Source organism: Calliopsis andreniformis, unplaced genomic scaffold (assembly GCF_051401765.1).
Source record: "Calliopsis andreniformis isolate RMS-2024a unplaced genomic scaffold, iyCalAndr_principal scaffold0442, whole genome shotgun sequence".
Classification (NCBI taxonomy): Eukaryota; Metazoa; Arthropoda; class Insecta; order Hymenoptera; family Andrenidae; genus Calliopsis; species Calliopsis andreniformis.
The window spans coordinates 40,001-47,662 of NW_027480851.1; the positions used below are offsets into that span (position 1 = coordinate 40,001).

The 7,662-nt window shown below is 55.4% G+C and overlaps 1 non-coding gene and 1 pseudogene across 1 annotated transcript; both read left to right on the forward strand.

Annotated features, from left to right (window-relative positions):
* Positions 1–1,043: 1,043 nt before the first annotated feature.
* LOC143187965 (5.8S ribosomal RNA) lies at positions 1,044–1,198 on the forward strand. The gene has a single exon (XR_013003400.1). It is a non-coding gene; the product is annotated as a 5.8S ribosomal RNA (ribosomal RNA).
* Positions 1,199–2,555: 1,357 nt separating this feature from the next.
* LOC143187963 (large subunit ribosomal RNA) lies at positions 2,556–5,464 on the forward strand (annotated as a pseudogene).
* Positions 5,465–7,662: the final 2,198 nt, after the last annotated feature.

Sequence of the window (7,662 nt, forward strand, 5' to 3'; positions counted from 1 at the left end):
TAAGCATTGCGTCGATATATATAGCGCTTGCGTGAGGTGCATCTCCGATAGCCCCGTCGCCACAGCATGATATCGGGGTCTTTCATATCTTATGGAAGACATGGTCCCGTCGCTGCGCGATGTTTCGGTCACACACCCGCCGCTAATATATACGGTGCATACTCGCGCGGCAGAGAGAGGAGAGAGAGCGTGCTTGCCAGCTGCTTGCGCGAGGCTGCGCCCGTTTCTCCTATTTTCGGTGGGAATATGAAAAGCGAGCGAAGAAGAGGTTAAGGAGAAAAACCGATATGAGCGCACGAGTGCGAAAGCAAACGTGTTTTCCCATTCGCATCCCGCTCCCGGTGTTTCTTCGTCTCTTTACCTCGTTGTTCTCTCCGAACCGTCCCGCGGATGTGGACCCTCTCTTGAGAAAGAGAGAGGGCCCGGGTAACCTAGGACGCGACACGTATCCCGCGTCGATGTGCGGCCGTAGGGTACGTATTCCTGCCGTGTGAACAACAACTGTGGACCGGCTGTTAACAGCTTCGACTTTCGTGAGTCTGACTCCCAAGAATAATGAATTTGTGTGTGAATTTAACGGGATGAGAAAGACCGATCGAAGCCGGCTGCGAAGTCCGTTCTCATCGGCTATCCAAATCAGGAGGGGAATACGTACGTGCAGGGCGCTGCGACAATAAAATGGGGGGTGTCGTTTCAGAGGAGAACACCGTGGATGTACGTGGTTCACTTGATCGGGGTATCCCCGTCGGCTCCAATCGTACTCTCCAGGTTGTGATCCTAGGTTTTTAAATGTACTCTACGCCTGGCCGTTACGGGAACCGTTCGCAATTGCGTGGCGGTCTCCGTGCGGAACCGCATCCCAGAGACCCCTGTGTCGTCACTTTCGTTCGTTCGTATCTTACGTTCGGACGAAGTGTCGCGACGCCCGAACCTCCATCGACCGTGTGCTAGTTGGAGGCGCGGGTCTCGGATTCTTCCGAACCCGAGAACTATATACGAGTATGATATATATATATATACATGAACACAGAATATTAAAATACAACCCTGAACGGTGGATCACTTGGCTCGTGGGTCGATGAAGAACGCAGCTAATTGCGCGTCAACGTGTGAACTGCAGGACACATGAACATCGACATTTCGAACGCACATTGCGGTCCACGGATACAATTCCTGGACCACGCCTGGCTGAGGGTCGTTCACGTAACCTTAAGACTGCTTACGTTGGCATCTCGGTGTCACGTACGAGCGATTGTTGGACCGTTCGTCGGCGTTTGCCGCGGTCGCACGAAAACAAGCGAGAATACGCTCTAGACGTCATGGAGGGAAGAAGGTTGTGTGTACACGGCAGATGACTGGAGACATCGTCGTCATCGTCGTTGCTTTGTCGTTCCGGACTTGCGTGAGTGCTACTTTTCACACGGCGTCGTGAGTCGCTTAATTTGTCGACCGCCCGTGCGTGTATGTGCACCGCTCCGGACGCAAGCGCGCGGACGTACGATCATCGACCAGCCTCCGTGTCTCGCCAGATACCCTCGTGATTGTTAACAGACAGCGTTCGCTTTTCGTGCGAGTTTTCATCCGCGCTCCCGACGTAGTCTGAAATGATGCGTGTAAGAAAGAGGCGTGCGTAACCCGCAACGACACACAAGAGAGTTTGTCGTGAGACTACAGAGAAGGACAATGAAAGGGTGTGCGAGTGAGCATGAACACGAGATCGCGTATACCCCACCCGTGTAGTGTGGTGAAGAAATGTATGACGAGAAACAGAGCCCCAGGGATTCTAGAGGGATCGTCTTGTTGCAGGAACAACGCGAAAAGGAGGCACTCATTCGTCGAAACGATGAAGTTCCGGGATGCATCTTCCCCGGCCACGTTTCGGTCGAGTCGTTTGTGGCTCCGTGAATGTGTTGTGCTGTACTACAACTTGTTTCTGTATCCTGAATCCTCTTTGGCGAGGCTTACACAGCCGCCATATATATGACTCATCACATAGGGATGACTTCTCTCCTAGAAGGAGGAGGTGGAAAGGTAGCAGCGTCCGGTCGCCCCATGTCTTCGCGTTAGTCGATCGCCGAGAGAGACCGCGCGTCAAGTCCGGTCGTCCAGTCCACGAAAGCTATACAAAAAGCAAGCGGACGGGCGTTAAACCATACCGGCAGTCGCCTGGCGAGAGTCTCTCTCCTTTAGATCGAATTAAACGAGACGCGAAGATGCTTTGGTGTGGCGCATTAAGGACGATGTGACTTACTCTCCGCTGATCACTTCTGGCGAATGACGAGGAGCTTCCTTACCTTTGGAAACGCTGCTGTTGCGTTACGACAACATATTCCGAAGGCACACGGCGAAGTTGGGACGACGCATCGAACATGATCTCAAGTCTCTCTCTCATTTCCCATTTCTCGTAACATTCGTTCACACACTCTGCCTGGTCCGCTTCTCTCGGTTGTGTGCCCCCGTTGTACGAGGATTACGCCACAGCTTCTTTCGTCATTTTTACACATATATAAAATATATCACTCTACGTGTGTGATATATATTTAACACGTATACGACGACCTCAGAGTAGGCGAGATTACCCGCTGAATTTAAGCATATTACTAAGCGGAGGAAAAGAAACTAACAAGGATTTCCTTAGTAGCGGCGAGCGAACAGGAAAGAGCCCAGCACTGAATCCCGCGGTACTGCCGCAGGGAAATGTAGTGTTCGGGAGGATCCGTTTATCCCGTGACGTTGCATCGCGTCCAAGTCCATCTTGAATGGGGCCATTTACCCATAGAGGGTGCCAGGCCCGTAGCGACCGGTGCGCGTCTCGGGAGGGTCTCTCCTTAGAGTCGGGTTGCTTGAGAATGCAGCCCTAAGTGGGTGGTAAACTCCATCTAAGGCTAAATACAACCACGAGACCGATAGCGAACAAGTACCGTGAGGGAAAGTTGAAAAGAACTTTGAAGAGAGAGTTCAAGAGTACGTGAAACCGTTCAGGGGTAAACCTGAGAAACCCAAAAGTTCGAAAGGGGAGATTCATCGTCGACAAATGCTGGCTCCCGTTGGTGCGCGAAACCCCGAAAGGGGTGTCCGACGCTTTTCCGCAAGGAGGGCGCACGGATGTTACGGCCAACGGCGAACGTTCCGGCTACGTAGACGTGCACTTCTCCCCTAGTAGGACGTCGCGACCCGTTGCGTGTCGGTCTACGGCCCGGGCGGTTAGACCGTTGCGTCGCCTTGTGCGTGCGCGACGGACCCTCGGTGACCCGACCGGCTGCGCGACGGTGTTCCCCAGATGGTATCGGGCCGCAACCAGTCTTCTCATTCGAACGGTGCGTCAGGCCCGCCGCAAGCTCGGTCAGCTTTGTTTGCCCTGTGGTACGGACGTCTTTCCCGTTCACGGGCCTGGCCAGCTGTTAGCCGGCGGAGCCCTCGGACTGGCCAAGCTTTGAATTACCTGTCGGCGGCGCTATTGCTTTGGGTACTCTCAGGACCCGTCTTGAAACACGGACCAAGGAGCCTAACATGTGCGCGAGTCATTGGGATGAGTAAACCTAAAGGCGAAATGAAAGTGAAGGTCGTCCTTTGCGTCGGCCGAGGGAGGATGGGCGCTGCATAGTGCTCCGCACTCCCGGGGCGTCTCGTTCTCATTGCGAGAAGAGGCGCACCTAGAGCGTACACGTTGGTACCCGAAAGATGGTGAACTATGCCTGGTCAGGACGAAGTCAGGGGAAACCCTGATGGAGGTCCGTAGCGATTCTGACGTGCAAATCGATCGCTGGAACTAGGTATAGGGGCGAAAGACTAATCGAACCATCTAGTAGCTGGTTCCCTCCGAAGTTTCCCTCAGGATAGCTGGCACTCACTCCTCCGTTCCTTCGGGGACGCGTGCGAGTCTCATCTGGTAAAGCGAATGATTAGAGGCCTTGGGGCCGAAACGACCTCAACCTATTCTCAAACTTTAAATGGGTGAGATCTCTGGCTTGCTTGGTTCATTGAAGCCACGAGATTTCGGATTAGAGTGCCAAGTGGGCCAATTTTGGTAAGCAGAACTGGCGCTGTGGGATGAACCAAACGCAGAGTTAAGGCGCCTAAGTCGACGTTTATGGGATACCATGAAAGGCGTTGGTTGCTTAAGACAGCAGGACGGTGGCCATGGAAGTCGGAATCCGCTAAGGAGTGTGTAACAACTCACCTGCCGAAGCAACTAGCCCTGAAAATGGATGGCGCTGAAGCGTCGCGCCTATACTCTGCCGTCAGCGGCAAGTGGGGAGGGACGGTGCCATTACTGGTGACCGTCCTCCATGAAGCCCTGACGAGTAGGAGGGTCGCGGCGGTGTGCGCAGAAGGGTCTGGGCGTGAGCCTGCCTGGAGCCGCCGTCGGTGCAGATCTTGGTGGTAGTAGCAAATACTCTAGCGAGACCCTGGAGGACTGACGTGGAGAAGGGTTTCGTGTGAACAGCCGTTGCACACGAGTCAGTCGATCCTAAGCCCTAAGAGAAATCCTATGCAAATGTGGTGTCCTAAAATCAATGTCTGCAAACATATTATTATACAAAGAGATAAATTGAAAGATAAAAAAAGAGACATACACACGTTGGGCGAAAGGGAATCCGGTTGCTATTCCGGAACCCGGCAGCGGAACCGTTTAACATCCGGGCCCTCATTGAGTGTTCGTCGGGGTAACCCAAAATGACCTGGAGAAGCCGTCGGGAGATCTGGGAAGAGTTTTCTTTTCTGTATAAGCGTTCGAGTTCCCTGGAAACTTCTAGCAAGGAGATAGGGTTCGGAACGCGAAGAGCACCGCAGTTGCTGCGGTGTCTGGATATTCCCCTCGGACCTTGAAAATCCAGGAGAGGGCCACGTGGAGGTGTCGCGCCGGTTCGTACCCATATCCGCAGCAGGTCTCCAAGGTCAAGAGCCTCTAGTCGATAGATTAATGTAGGTAAGGGAAGTCGGCAAATTGGATCCGTAACTTCGGAATAAGGATTGGCTCTGAGGAGCGGGGCGTGTCGGGCTTGGTCGGGAAGCGGGTCTGGCTGACGTGCCGGGCCTGGGCGAGGTGAAGGGTCTTAGACTTCGGTCGACGTCCTGGGATCCGAACTCGGTCCCGTGCCTTGGCCTCCCGCGGATCTTCCTTGCTGCGAGGCTTCCGCGTCGGTTCAGCCGTCGCGTGTCGTTTCTTCGGCCGCCATTCAACGCTCGGCTCAGAACTGGCACGGACCAGGGGAATCCGACTGTCTAATTAAAACAAAGCATTGCGATGGCCCCCGCGGGTGTTGACGCAATGTGATTTCTGCCCAGTGCTCTGAATGTCAACGTGAAGAAATTCAAAAAAGCGCGGGTAAACGGCGGGAGTAACTATGACTCTCTTAAGGTAGCCAAATGCCTCGTCATCTAATTAGTGACGCGCATGAATGGATTAACGAGATTCCCTCTGTCCCTATCTACTGGCGGGAGCGGTAAAGATTCCCAATGTCGCTTGAGGTGTCGGGTTGGGCTTGCCCAAACTAGTATCCGAGACTCGGGAGGAGCCGCTGAACTCGTCCTCAAAGTGGTGGCTTGCGCCGAGAGGTGGTACCGATTTATCGGGCCCTCTCAGAAGCGTCCCCATCAATGCAGAACATGATCGTTGGGGTCGCACACTGTTGCAGCCTAAAATTGGCCGAGCCGCCTTGTGCGGCCGGGAACGCTGTGTAGTCGGAGGGGTTGGGTTCCCCCTCGGCTGCACAGCAATAATTCTCTTTGTGCACTTTGAACGATGAACATCGGGTCGTAGACCCATAGAATAGGTGTCAGCCTAAGTTGGCCGAGCCGCCTTGTGCGGCCGGGAACGCTGTGTAGTCGGAGGGGTTGGGTTCCCCCTCGGCTGCACAGCATTAGCTCTATTTGGGCATTTTGAGATCGGGTCTTGGACCCATAGAATAGGTGACAGCCTAAAAATGGCCGAGCCGCCTTGTGCGGCCGGGAACGCTGTGTAGTCGGTGGGGTTTGGGTTCCCCCTCGGCTGCACAGCATTAGTTCTATTTGTGCACTGGAGCATTTTAAGATCGGGTCATTGACCCTTACCATAGGTGCAAAAGCAATACGCCGCTGGAAACCCGGGTGTTGTAGTGTGCGCTGGGTTGCCCAAAGCAATACGCCGCGGGCACTTAGCTGGCTCCAACGGGGACGCTGTCCTCGCCCCCGGAAAGCAGTACGCTACCGGGGCTTGGACGCCAGGCCATCCGAGGATGGGCTCGTTGGCAGTATGAAGCGTACAGTCCTCAGACTGACACACAGCCTCTCATGCTGCAAACCGTTACGCGATCGAACCTCCAAGTGGTCCCGCTGGTCGGCTTACCCCTTTACGAAGGGCGCAAGAGCCAAGCAGATCGGTCAGTAGCGAAGCGGCTCAAAGGGCCTTGCGCTCAAGCGCCTAGCTCCATGCATTGTGTGAGTCCAGAAAAGGAGCGGGCTACGGACAGGGAGGTGTCTGTCCTTAATAAACGCCTCCCGCGTGTTTGCCGTGCGCGGCGACCCGTGTCGCTGGAAAAGGGGATCCTGGGCATTGAGGGGGCTCATCTCTGCGGAGATGACGCGCACCCAACACATGTCTTTGGCCTTCGCTTCAGCTAGACGGGCGGCTAGGCGAGAAAACAGCCCTGTGCCTAGTCAATCGGCTTGGAACGACCATACGTCTCGCACGAGTGGGTTCTGATGGGCGAGGAAGCAGGCCACGGGGGCGAACTAGTGAACCATCGGTTGTGGGGCTGTATGGGGAGCGAAACTCGTCAGCCGTGGTTGGCGGACTATATCCCGGGTGATGTCCTAACTCGGCTAGCCGAGTTCCATATGAGGGTCCGTGGAGGCTGGGACACGCATCGGGATGAATTGAACAAATTGATATGGAAAATAAACTACCAAACCCACTACACGTTGGGGCGAAAATGGTTACCCGATCGGGTGCCAAGGACGCCCCTGGGGAAGCGACGGGTGCTGAGGCAACCCAAGCGACCCCTGAGAGATCGGCGACTGAGAAGGTGGAGCAGGGCGTCAATACGCCCGATCTGCCGACCCAGTCGTCGGAAGGCTGGAAGACGGCTGGCAAACCCAGCCGTAAGAAGGCCAAGAAGGGAGCCGCTCCGAGCACGAGCGACTCCCACGTTACCCCTGGCGCAGGACCGCCGGATGCCTCAAAGGCATCTGAGACTGCGGGCGCCGAGGGCCAAAGCGCCTTGTCTGCAAAGCCTTCCAAGAAGGCGAGCAGCAAGGCGTCGAAATCGGCGAAGGGGCCCGCTCCCAAGGGAGCGGTGCGTACCGAACCCGATACGGTGGCGGTGGTGAAGACGGAACCCCCGTCTTCTCCCGCCAAAGCGAAGGGCAAGCCGGCTGCTAAAGCCGTGCAAGCCGCGGGTACGGGAGGCGAGGCGAAAGCCGTCGCCTCCAAAAAGCCGCCTGTCGGGAAAGCGAAAGCTGGAACGACAGGCAAGCCAGGAAAGGTGCAGTCTAAGACTGCGCCTGGGCACAAAGAGGGGTCTGTAAGACCCCTACGTCTCATCAGAGACGACGCTAGATCCAAGGTGACGGACATCCGTAACGTCTGTCTTCGGCCGGAGTCGAAGATCAGCAAGGGTTGCGGTTCGAAAATCCTTGGACACACCGACGCGCTCTACCAGCTCGTAGAACAGCTGCTTC